The sequence below is a fragment of the Hippopotamus amphibius genome, chromosome 1, assembly GCF_030028045.1.
Source record: "Hippopotamus amphibius kiboko isolate mHipAmp2 chromosome 1, mHipAmp2.hap2, whole genome shotgun sequence".
Classification (NCBI taxonomy): Eukaryota; Metazoa; Chordata; class Mammalia; order Artiodactyla; family Hippopotamidae; genus Hippopotamus; species Hippopotamus amphibius.
Window position 1 is genome coordinate 121,467,533 of NC_080186.1, and position 10,054 is coordinate 121,477,586.

General features: G+C 33.9%; 1 non-coding gene across 1 annotated transcript; it reads left to right on the top strand.

The window, feature by feature from the left end:
• The first annotated feature begins 8,609 nt into the window (after window positions 1-8,609).
• On the top strand, window positions 8,610-8,712 carry LOC130842946 (U6 spliceosomal RNA). Its single transcript, XR_009050650.1, has one exon. It is a non-coding gene; the product is annotated as a U6 spliceosomal RNA (small nuclear RNA).
• The last annotated feature ends 1,342 nt before the right edge of the window (window positions 8,713-10,054 follow it).

The following is a 10,054-nucleotide window of genomic DNA, read 5'->3' on the forward strand; positions in this document are numbered from 1 at the left end:
TATATATATAGTAGCCCTCCTAATGGATGTGATGTGGTATTTCATTGTGTTTTATTTGAATTTCCATAATGATTATTGGCATTAAGTACTTTCTCATGTGCTTATTGATCATTTGTATAGTGTGTTTGGAGAAATGTCTATTTCAAATTTTTCATACATTTTCTAATCAAGCTGTTTGATTTTTTTACATTGAGTTTTGGGAATTTTTACATATCATGGATATTAATCCCTTTGCAGGTATACAGTTTGCAAATGCTTTTTCTATTCCATGTGTTTCCTTCTCACTCTGTTGATTGTTTACTTTGAAACATAGGAGTTTTTAATTTTGATGTCTTCCGATTTATCTATTTTGTTGTTGTTGACTATATGTTGGGTGTCACATCAAAGAAACCATTGCCAAATCCAATGTCATGAAGCTTTTCCTGATGTTTTCTTCTGAGAGTTTTATAGTTTTAGCTCATATGTTTATATCTTTGATCAATTTGAGTTAGTTTTTGTGTATGATGTAGGGAAGGGTTCAATTTAACTATTTTGCATATAAATATCCTTATTACTCAACACCACTTTAAAAGACTGTCCTTTCCTAATTAAATGATCTTGATACCTGTGTCAAAATTAATTTGACCATATATATGAGGATTTATTTTTGTGCTCTCTATTCTATTCCATTGGTCTATTTCATGTCTGTCTTCATGTCAGTACCACACTGTTTTGATTGAAATCAGGAAGTGTGAGACCTCCAAATTTTTTATTCCTTTTCAAAATTGTCTTGGCTACTTGGAGCCCTTTGATATTCCAAATAAATTTTAGGATGAATTTTTCTATATCTATAAAAAATAAAATGGCATTGGGATTTTGATAGGGATTGCATTGACTCTAGATCACTTTGGACAGTATTGACACCTTAACAATACTAAGTCTTCCAATCAATGAACACATGGTGTCTTTCAATGTATTGGTGTCTTTGATTTCTTTCAGCAACATTTCGTAGCTATCAGTATACAAGTCTTTTGTTTCTATGCTGCTTATTTCTAAGAATTTCATTATTTTTAAGTCATAATTTGAATTGTTTAATTTCCTTTTCAGATTGTTAGTGTATAAAACTTAGTGTATAATTGTTAGTGTATAACTGATTCATGCGTGTTGATTTTCTTGCCCTGCAAATTTGCTGAATTCATTTATTAGTTCTAATAGTAAATCTTTAGAGTTTTCTGCATATAAAAGAATATTGTTTTGAGTTGATTTTTGTGTATGATGTAAGGTAGCATCCACTTTCTTTTTTTTTTTTTTTGCAAGTGGATATCTAGAATCCCCAACACATTTGTTAAAGAGACTATGCTTTACCCAGTGAATATTCTTGTCACTCTTGTCAAAAATCAGTTGACTGTATGTTCATGGATTTATTTCTGTGTTCTCTATTCTGTTCCATTTTTCTGTACGTCTGTCATTATGCCAGTACAATACTGTTTTAATTAGTATAGCTTTGTAATATATTCTGAAATCTGGCAATGTGATGCTTTCATCTTTAGTCTTCATTTTCAAAATAGCTTTAGCTATTCTGGGTTTTTTGAGATTTCATATACATTTTAGGATTTTTTTTTTACAATTTTTGTAAAAGACGCCATTGAGATTTTGATGGAGATACCATAGGCTCTGTAGGTAATTTTGAACAGTATGGACATTTTAACAATATTAGATCTTTCACTCCATGAACACAGGATAGCTTTCCGTTTATTTTTTTCTCCTTTAATTTCTTTCCTCAATATTTTGCAGTTTTTAGTGTACAGGTATTTTGTGTACTTGGTTAAGTTTATTCCTAAGTATTTTATTCTTTTTGAATGCTATTGTACTGAGATTTTCTTAATTTCCTTTCTGGATGGTTCATTGTTAGTGTACAGAACTGCAACTGATATTTGTATGTTAATTTTTTATCCTTCAACTTTACTGAATTTGTTTATTTCTGCTAAGTTTTTGGTGGAGTCTTTAAAGTTTACTACATATAGGATCATGTCATCTGCAAACACAGGTAATTTTCTGGCTTCCATTTCAATATGCATGCCTTCTATTTATTTTTCTTAATTGCTCTGGCTAGGAATTCCAGTAATATATTGAAGAGAAGTGGTAAGAATGGGCAGCCTTCTCTTGTTCTTGAACTTAGAAAAAAGATTTCAGCTTTTGAACATTGAATATGATGTTAACTGTGGGATGATAATATATGCCTTTATTATATTGAAGTAGTTTTCTTCCATACCCAACTTGTCGAGAATTCATGAAAGGATATTGAACTTTATCAAATGCTTTTCTGCACCTACTGAGATGATAATATGATTTTTTGTCCTTTTTTTCTGTTAATGTGGGTTATCACAGTTATTGATTTTCTTATGGTAAAACTTCCTTGCATTCCGGGCACAAATCCCATTTAGTCATGGTGTATGATACTTTCAATGTGCTATTATATTCTGTTAACTATATTATTGAGGATTTTTGCATCAATATTTATCAGAGATATTGATGTGGTGTTTTCTTTTCTGGTAGAGCTTCTGTCTGGCTTTTGTATCAGGGTAATACTGGAATCACTCATAAAGGAAATACTCATAAAGAATTTGGAAGTATTCTCTCCTCTGCAACTTTGGAAATGGATTGTTGTTAATTCTTTAAATGTCTGGCAGATTTCACTAGGAAAGGCATCTAGCCCTGGGCTTTCTTCTTTAAGAGATTTTTATTTTTGATTCAATCTCTTTATCTGTCATTGATCTGTTCAGATTTTCTAGCTTTCCATGGTTCAGTCTCGGAGGGTTATATATTTCTAGGAATTTACCCTTTCACTTATGTTATCCAATTTGTTGGTGTACAATTGTTTATATTAATCTCATAATCCTTTTTATTTCTGTGACATCATTGTAATGTCCCTTTTTCATTAATAGTTTTACTTATTTGTGTCTTCTCTCTTTTAGACTAGCTAAAAGATTTGTCGATTTTATCTTTTCAAAAATATCTCTTATTTTCATTAATTTTCTCTACTGTTTTCTAATGTCTGTTTTGTTTATCTTAAACATTTCCCCCCATCTTTGGATATTTGATAGTTTATTCTTCTTTTTCTAGTTCCTTGAGGTGTAAATTTAGGCTGTTGATTTGAGAATTTCTTATTTGTGAATGGTAAGGGTTTACAGATGTAAATTTTTATCTCAGAACTGCTTTCACTGCATCCAGTGAAACGATATTTTATGCTTTCAGTTCATTTCTCTAAATGTTTTATAATTTTTCTTGTGATTTCTTTTTTGACTGATTGCTTGTTTGAAACTGTGCTGTTTAATTCTACGTAGTCATGGATTTTCCAGTTTTCTTTCTGCTACTGATTTCTAGTTTTATTCCATTTTGATTGGAAACTATATATGACTTGAAACTTTTAAAGTTTATCAGGACTTATTTTGTGGTCTGATTTGTTCTATATTCTGGACAATGTTCCGTGTGCACTTGAGAAAAATGTTTATTCTGCTATTGTTGAGTAGAGTGTTCTATGCATATTTCTTAAGGCTAATTTGTCTATAGTGTTGTTCAAGATCTCTATCTGCTTATTGACCTTCTGTCTGGTGGTGTAATTCATTATTGAAAGTGGGGTATTAAAGTCTGGTACTATTATTGTAGAGCAGTCTATTGTTCCCTTCCATTCTGTCAATGTTTTCTCCATATCTTTAGAAACTCCGATGTTTGGAGCATATGTTTTATAATTGTTATATATTCTTGGTGAGTTGACCCCTTTATCACTATACAATGTCTTTATCTCTTGTAACATTTTTTAATCTTAAACTTTATCTTGTCTGATATTAATATAGCTCTGCTCTTTTTTGGTTATTATTGCTTAAAATATCTTTTGCCATCCTTTCAACTTTGACCTATGCATGCCCTCAGATCTAAATTGGATCTCTTGTAGACTACATAGTTGAATTCTGATTTTTAAAAATTAATTCTGCCAATAATGCCTTTTAATTATTTAAAGAATTTAATTTCATCCATTAGTTTAATCTATTTATATTTAAAGTAATTATTTATAAGGAAGGACTTACAATTGACATTTTGTTATTTGCCTTCTGTATGTCTTAAAACTTCTTTGAACCTCATTTAGTACTCCCTTACCACTTTCCTTTGTGTTTAGATTATTTTTTTGTGGTGACATATTTTGATTATTTTCTCATTTCCTTTTGTGTATATTCAATAGTTATTTTCTTTGTGGTCACCATGTGGATTACATAAAACAACCCCAAAATTATAACAATCTGTTTTCAACTGATAACAACTTAATTTTGATCACATACAAAATCTCTGTGTCTTTAGAGCTCTACTCCACTCATATATTTATGTAATTGATGTCACAAATTACGTCCTTACATACTGTGTCCATATCAATGCAGATTTATAATTTTTGTGATTCTCTTAATCCCTAAAAATAATAAAATAAAGTTACATATTTAAATTTGTTATAATACAAGTTTTTATATTTGTCCATATATTTACCGTCAGCAGAGAACTTTATATTTTTGTATGGGTTTGTGTAACGGTGTAGCACCCTTTGTTTCAATTTGAAGAACTCCCTTTTGCAATTTTTTGTTGGGCAGGTCTAGTGGTAATGAATTCCTTCAGCTTATATTTATCTGGATATGCCTTAATTTCTCCATCATTTATGAAGGGCCAACTTGTAAGACATAGTATTCTTGAGTGACAGATTTTTCCTTCAGCGCTTTACATATATCATCCCACCACCATCTGGCCTGAAAGGCTTATGCTGAGAAATCTGCTGATAATTTTATTTAAGCTATCTTGTAAGTGATAAGTTGCTTTTGGCTTGCTATTTTTAAGATTCTCTTTGTCTTTGACTTTTTTTATTATGTAAGTTTCAGTTGTACAGTGTTGTAATTCAAAATCTATACCCACCACAAAGTAATCACAGCCACAGATCTACCTACTATCATCGCAATACACTTGACTCCCAATTTTACCCACCCCCACAATCCATTTTCCCTCTGGTAACCACTAAATTGTTCTCCTGAATTATATGTTTGTTTTTGTTTTTGTTTGTTTGTTTGCTTAGATTTCACATGTGAGTGAAATCATACAGTATTCCTCTTTTTCAGTCTGAGTAATTCACTTAGAATAATATCTTCAAGATTCATCCTTGTTGTTGCAAATGGCATGATTTTATCCTTTTTTATGGCTGAGTAGAATTCCACTGTGTATATATAGCATATCGCCTTTATTTTTTTTATCTATGCATCATTAGAAACCTAAATTGTTTCATATCTTGGATTTTGTAAATAAGGCTGCAATAAACATAGGATTGCATATATCTTTTCAAATTAGTGTTTTTATTGCTCTTTGGATAGTATACAGAAGTGGAATTGTTGGGTCATGTGGTTTTCTGTTATTTTTTTGAGGAATTTTCACACTGTTTCCCAAAGTAGATGTACCATTTACAGACCCATCAACAGTGTATTAGGATTCTCCTTTCTCCCCACACTCTCCAGTATTAACTCTTATCTTTTTGAAAATAGTTATTCTAACAAATAACTGTGACATGATAAGTTACTGTGGTTTTGATTTGCATTTCTCTTGTAATTAGGGATGTTGAACATCTTTTCATGTGCCTGTTGGCCATCTGTATGTCTTCTCTGGAAAAATGTCCACTCAGATTCTCTACCTATTCCTTAATCAAGTTGTTTGCTTTTTTTGTTGTTATTTAGCTTTATGATTTTATTAAATATTTGGGATATTAACTGTTTGTTGGTAATATGATTTGTAATTATCTTCTTCCACTCAATAGGTGGCCTTTTTGTTGTGATGATGATTTCTTTCACTGTGCAGAAATTTTAGTGTGCTGTAGTCCCATTTGTTTATTTTTGCTTTTATTTCCCTTGCCTTTCCTGTCAAATATATAAAAACATTGCTAATACCAATGTCAGTGAGGTTACTTCCTATGTTTTCTTCAAAGATTTTTATGGTTTCAGGTCTTACACTAAGCCTTTAATCCATATTGAGCTGATTTTTGTATATGATATAAGAAAATAAAGTCCAGTTTGATTCTTTTGCACATGTAGCTGTCCAGTTTTCCAAACATCACTTGTTAAAGAGGTTACCTTTTCACCATTGTGTATTCTTGCCTCTTTTGTCACAAATTAATTGACTATGTAAGTGTGGATTTATTTCTGGGCTCTCTATTCTGTTTCATTGATCTATGTGTCTGTGATTGTGCCAGTAACATACTGTTTTGATTAGTGTAGCTTTGCAGTATAATCTGAAGTAAGGGAGCATAATACTTCCATGTTCCCTTGGATATTTTAACTCTCAGATTTATCCACACTGAACACCCAGAAATTGGTCAATTATAGTTCAGGCTTTTCTACCCAAGCACTGGTTCCTATAACAGTTGCCACCCCCAAGTCACTACCCCAGTAAGCTCTGACTCCCCGTATTTTGTATTTCTGTCTCTTTAATCTTGGGGGCAATAGTTTACCCTGTATCCTCATCTCTTACAGATCCTAAAAGAGTTGTTGAGTTTTATTCTGTTCAGCCTTTTACTTGCTGTTAGGATGGAGTGGTGACTTTCAAGTTCCTTACATGCAGAAGCAGAAGCCTAAAATCCCAATTACTTTATTTTGTTTGAATAATGAATTCCCAACCAAGCTTGGAATATGGTTAGGACATTATCAGAGTAAGAAATTGATTGGCTGCTATTTCCTGGAACAGAAAAACATTCAACAGTTATGCATATGATTTAAACATTATTGCTACCTACTTTTGTTACTCAGATCAAGGTTTTTATCTCCATTATACCATCTACATGCTGCTATGAACTCAAGTAACATCTTATATGACCAAAACCTTTGTTACTCCATTGTATTTGTCTTCTAAGATAGCCCCTTAATTTTATCTATATTACATTCCTACACTTTCTTTGAGAAACTATATTTACAAATTCAGTTGTAGAACTGATGAGTGATGGCCTTGTTTTGCAAAAAAAACTGAAGAATTTTAGCTGGAAAACAACAGTCCAGGAAAGAATTATTGGGGAAGATTCAATACACTGAGTCAGAAAGAAAAATAGTTGGTTACTAGAAGCATACGTGTTACTCAGATTTTTAATAGTTTATTGAATGAATAGGTGTAGCAGTTATCAACTCTTTCTGGCATAAATCCCTTCTGAGACATTTGGTATCTTTATATCCAAGTACTATAATAAGTTCAGCTGCCCTGGGGGTGGAAGCAGGAGAAAACAGGAACATATCTTATTGCTTCATAAATGTTAATCAAAGAACTACCTAGTACAAGAGAAGCTTAAAAATGGTTTCCTAAAAGGAGGGCTCTGTAAGAAAACTTAGCCTAAGATACATGTATATATGTACCTGTAATTGTTGTCCTATATCTTCTATTTATACTTTCACAAGCATCTTTCCTTATAAGTAGTTAGTGATTATGCTCTCAAAAATTGTAAAAATGTACATGGTTTTTCTATTGCAGAAACAATGAATAGGAAGGCCACAATCTCTGAAATTAAGGATAATATAATAAATGTAAATATAGTGTGGAGTGGAAAATGGCACAATATTATATGTGTGAAAGGAGATGGATTTTGTTTCTTTGATTCAACTGAGAAAAACAGACCAGAAGTCAAAGCAGATACCTGAAATTTACAATTTCGTTGAGGTGGGAAATGCATAGATAAAGTTTACTTTAGATAGATTAGTTTTTCAAAAAGGCAAGTAATTTGGTTTAGACTTTGGGAAACTAGATTCTTGTTTTAAACATACATCATACACCAGGAAGCAAAAGAATTTAAACAATTCTTTTGTACTCATGTTTCAAGTGGGAGAGTTTTTTTGTTTGTTTGTTTGTTTTCTGCAGCTCACAGCATGTGGGATCTTGCTTCCCTGATCAAGGATCAAACCCATGTCCCCTGCAGTAGGAGTATGGAGCCTTAACCACTGGACTAATAGGGAAGACTGAGTGGGAGGTTTTTTTTTTAATAAATTAAGAAAATCACATTCATATTTCAAAGGATATTAAACCTTTGTTAAATGAGGAAAGATATGTAGAAATTTGCATGACAGGGAAGTGATGTCATCCAGTGTTCAAAAGTGAGGGCCTGGCTTTTGCTCACTAGTCCATGATATTGGGGAAATAGTTTAAACAGATCTCAATAAAATAGGGAAACTCTCTACTTCACAGAGATGTTTTGAGAGTTAAGTGAGATATTGTATATACATTACTTATTAAAGTTCTGGCATATTTGGAAAAATCAATTTACAGTAGTTAGTATTCTTAGCAAGATAAAGAAATTGAGAGACTCAAAGAAGAGGAAATGTCACATGCAAACACTCAAAAGTGTGAAATAGCCTAATGAGCTCTGTACAAGTTAAATTTTGATCGGTAGAGAAGTGTGCAGAAAAATGAGGCTAGGAAGGAATAAAAGGAGCCAATATACCCAGAGCTCCACTTCTCTGAGAATCTGAAGAGAAGGAAGGTGTACAGAGGTGGCACATTCATTGGCTGGGTCCTTGGGACAACATAAGACAGGAGAGCAGCTGCAATGGGGTTTGAAACATAATATCAGTACGAGAGATACTCATTTTGGCAACACATACTAAAATTTAATGATAACAGAGATTAGCATGGCTGCTATGCAAGAATGGTATGCAAATTTGTGAAGTGTTTCATATTTTTTCAGCCAGAACTTTACAGGCCAAGAGAGTGGGATGATATATTCAAAGTGCTGAAAGAAAAACACTACCAAACCAAAATACTCTGTCTAGAAAAGTTATACTTCAAAAATAAAGGAGAGGCCTCAGAAGTTCAAGACGGTGGAGTAGAAGGATCTGTGCTCATCTTGTCTCATGAGAACACTGGAATCAGCATGAACTGCTGAACAAACATTAACAAAAAAAATGCTGGAACCTACCAAAAAAGATACCCTACATCCAAAATCAAAGAAGCCACATTGAAACAGTAAGAGAGGCACAATCATGATAAAATCAAATTCCATACCCATCAGATGGGCAACCCACGCACTGGAAAACAATTATACCATTGAAATTCTCCCACTGAAGTGAAAGTTCTGAGCCCTACATCAAGCTTCCCAGCCTGGGGGGTCCAGCAAAAGGAGGAGAAGCCCCTAGAGAATCTGGCTTTGAAGTCTAGTGGGTTTTGATCTCAGGAATTACATAGGACTGAGGGAAACAGAGACCCCACTCTTGGAGGGTGTGCACAAGGACCTATGTGCACCAGGACCTGAGGAAAAAAAGCAGTGACCCCCTAAGAGACTGGACCAGACCTACCTGCTAGTATTGGAGGGTTTCCTGAGGAAGTGGGGGTTGGCTGGGGCTCACTGGGGGCAAAGACATTGGCAGCAGCAATTCTAGGAAGTATTCATTGCCAGAAGCCCTCTGGTGGCCACCATTAAGAAAACCAACAGCCTATAGGCTCCAGTGCTGGGACACATCAAGCCAAACAACCAACAGGGTGGGAACACAGCCCCACCCATCAGCAGACAACTGGCTTAAAATTTTACTAAATATGGCCCTGCCCAGCAAAGGGACAAGATGCAGCTCCACCCACCATCAGTCTCTCCCATCAGGAAGCCTGAACAAGCCTCTTAGATAACTTCATCCACCAGAGGGCAGACAGCAGAAGCAAAAAGAACTACAGTCCTGCAGCATGCAGAACAAAAACCACAGTCACAGAAAGTCAGACAAAATGAAATGGCAACAGAATATGTCATGGATGAAGGAATAAGATAAAATCCCAGAAGAACAACTAAGTGAAGCAGAGATTGGCAATCTTCTAGGAAAAGAATTCAGAATAATGAAAGTGAAGATGAGCCAAGATCTTGGAATAACAGAGCACACTCACAGGAGAACAGCCCCAGAAGAGGAATACTCAGAAGATTCTCTGCCAGTGGGAATGCTCCAATCCCACCTACCTTACATTGCAGATCAGAAACACAGCTAAGAATCAGATCTCGGGGCTTCTACTTCAACACCATGCCCCTGGCAGGGCAGTGACAACC